The sequence below is a fragment of the Gavialis gangeticus genome, unplaced genomic scaffold, assembly GCF_001723915.1.
Source record: "Gavialis gangeticus isolate Ggan-Ray unplaced genomic scaffold, GavGan_comp1, whole genome shotgun sequence".
Classification (NCBI taxonomy): Eukaryota; Metazoa; Chordata; order Crocodylia; family Gavialidae; genus Gavialis; species Gavialis gangeticus.
Window position 1 is genome coordinate 674,897 of NW_017729027.1, and position 2,773 is coordinate 677,669.

The following is a 2,773-nucleotide window of genomic DNA, read 5'->3' on the forward strand; positions in this document are numbered from 1 at the left end:
AGCCTAACTTCCATTCTAGGGAAAATCCTAGAAAAGTTCATTGAGGAGTCTTTCTGGGATAAGCTTGCAGAAGGTCAGATTCTGAATGACAGCCAGCATGGCATCGTCACAGGCAGGTCTTGCCTTACCAACCTCATCTCCTTCTATGACCAGGTAACTCGCCACCTGGACACGAGAGAGCAGGTTGACATTGTATATCTTGACTTCCAAAAGGCCTTTGATCTAGTATCCCACAATATCCTTGTGAGAAAATTGGAGGATTGTGGGCTTAACTCCAAGACAGTCAGGTGGGTGAGAAACCGGTGAGAAGTGGGCAGCGGTGTCCTGCAGGGGTCAGTGCTCGGTTGAGTACTTTTCAACATCTTTGTTAACTATTTGGATGTGGGAGTGAAGAGCTCACTGGCCAAATTTGTGGACGACACCAAGTTATGGGGGAGCATGGTCATGCTTGAAGATAGGCTACAGATACAGGCGGACCTAGACAGGCCAGCAAGCTGGGCAGATCAGAACCTGATGAAGTTCAGTGTCAAGAAATGCAAAGTCCCACCTTGGGACGAGCAACCCCCAACACATCTACTGGCTTGGTGGCACCAAACTGAATAGCACCACAAATGAAAGGGACCTGGGGATAATAATAGACCACAGTATGAATATGAGCTGGAAGTGAGATGCTGTAGCCAGTAGGGCAAATAACACTCTGGCATGCATCAATGGACATATCACGAGGAAAACCAGAGCGGTGATTCTTCCGCTGTACTCAGCAGTGGTGAAACTGCAGCTGGAGTACTGCATCCAGTTCTGGGCACCACACTTTAACAAGGACATGGACAAGCTTGAGAGAGTCCAAAGAAGAACCACCCGTATGATCAGAGTCTTAAAAGACTAGCCATACGAGGAAAGGCTGAGGGATCTGGGACTCTTCAGGCTGAGGAAAAGAAGGCTGAGGGGGGACCTGGTAGCACCATGCCGTTATACTAGGGAGTGCATCAAGGGCTTGGTGAACAGGGCACTTAAGGGGAAAACCCGGAGTAATGGCCACAAACTCCTGGAGGATCGATTCAGGCTCAACATTAAAAAAAACTTCTTCACTGTCAGGGTGTGACCTTCACAGTCAGACTGTGAAATAAGCTCCCTCCAGAGGTGGTGTAGTCACCTACCCTGGAAATCTTCAAGAGGAGACTAGACAGTCACCTTCCTGGGGTCACCTGACCCCCAGTTATCGTTCCTGCTTGGTGCAGGGGGCTGGACCCGATGATCTTCTGAGGCCCCTTCCAGCCTTACAATCTATTAATCTATGAAATGTTAGTGCACTGAGTGGGTTGTTAGTAATCCATATTCTGTTTGGACATTACTTTGAATGTGACCAAGATCTGTGTAATACAGCTTCTTTTCAGTGTTTTCAAATGCACTTAAATTTTCATAGATAATTGTGTCAAGAATACTTGTGATCCTCTACAGTCTGACCTTCTGTATATTGGTCTGTAGGACTTCCCTGAATGAAGTCCTGTTCAAACTGGAACATATCTTTTTAAAAGCCATACCTTTTAATTTAAAGATTACCAGTAACAGATTTATTCCAATGGCCAATAGCCCTTGTTGCCAACAAATGGTATCTTACATCTAATCTACATTTGTCTAGCTCTGATTTTCAGCCATTGGATCTTGTTGTCTTTGCCCTTTTTTTTTAAAGTAATCTATTAACGTTACTTTACTTTTCTGTTGGAATGATTAGCTAGGTGGGTAAGACTTCACAGTTTTGCACTATGGGGTGAGACAACAGGGAAGTTCAGTTAGTTGCCAAAGCACAGAATGAGGAGTAGAAGTCACACACAGTGCTAGGCTTTAAGCCTGTTCTGTAATTATAAAGCACCTGATTGTGCTTACCTTCAAATAATGATATTAGCTGAAGGTGCCTTCAAAGATACTGAACTGCTTATTAATGATCACTTGGCCTCAATCTCCACTTAAAAAAACTAGGCTTAATTATGGAGGGGAACTTTTACTACAGCATTTCGATACTGTAGTGCTATACAGAATCATATTTTTTTCTTGCTTGTATTATAGCCTTTCTTATGTCAGCACCAGGCCAGTCACTAGGATTTGATCTTAATATTAAGGATCTGCTGGCCAGTTTAGAATTAGCAGAGTTTATGCTGAACCACTCGGCACTCCTTGAGTTGGATTCATGAGCTATTTGTTTCAGTGACTGAGATGTTGCTGGTCTGTCTGAGTTGCTGTGTAGGTATTATACTCATGCCTAGAATGTAGGAATCAGTTGGTAGTGAAGAGCAATTCCTTAGGTCACTGAGGGACTATAGGGGTTGGAAACAGTGTCCCTAAATGCTGTATCCTGTTGCACAGTTACATGCATACATACCTTACTCCTAAACAGAGTGAATATAATTCGTATGTCAGTGACTTACCTACCTCCTGCCCTGTGCACCCTGTTTCTGAAGTGGAATGGTTGGTTGGCACTACAGAGCCTCTGCCTCTTTAGCTACGTTGGCAGAATCCCCTAGTGTTGGCATGTGCAGTTTCTGGAGGAGTTCCTGTCACCATACTTATGCACCTTTCCTGAGCACAGCAGGTTCAGGTGACAGAATTGCTATTATGTTAACATAGCTGTATCCACACAGTTGTGTAGGGCTGTTTTTGCTATATTTGTAGCTAATATGGTTGTCCCAGAAAACCTGTATATAGACCCACTTGAAGAATTTCTGGCAGTAATATAGGTGGGATAGTTTCATAGTTTCTAGGGTCGGAAGGGACCTGA

At 44.1% G+C, this 2,773-nt stretch overlaps 1 protein-coding gene across 1 annotated transcript in view; it reads left to right on the forward strand.

The window, feature by feature from the left end:
- Nucleotides 1–2,773, forward strand: part of RRAGD (Ras related GTP binding D) — a 35,584-nt gene that overhangs the window by 9,103 nt on the left and 23,708 nt on the right. The window lies entirely within an intron of this gene.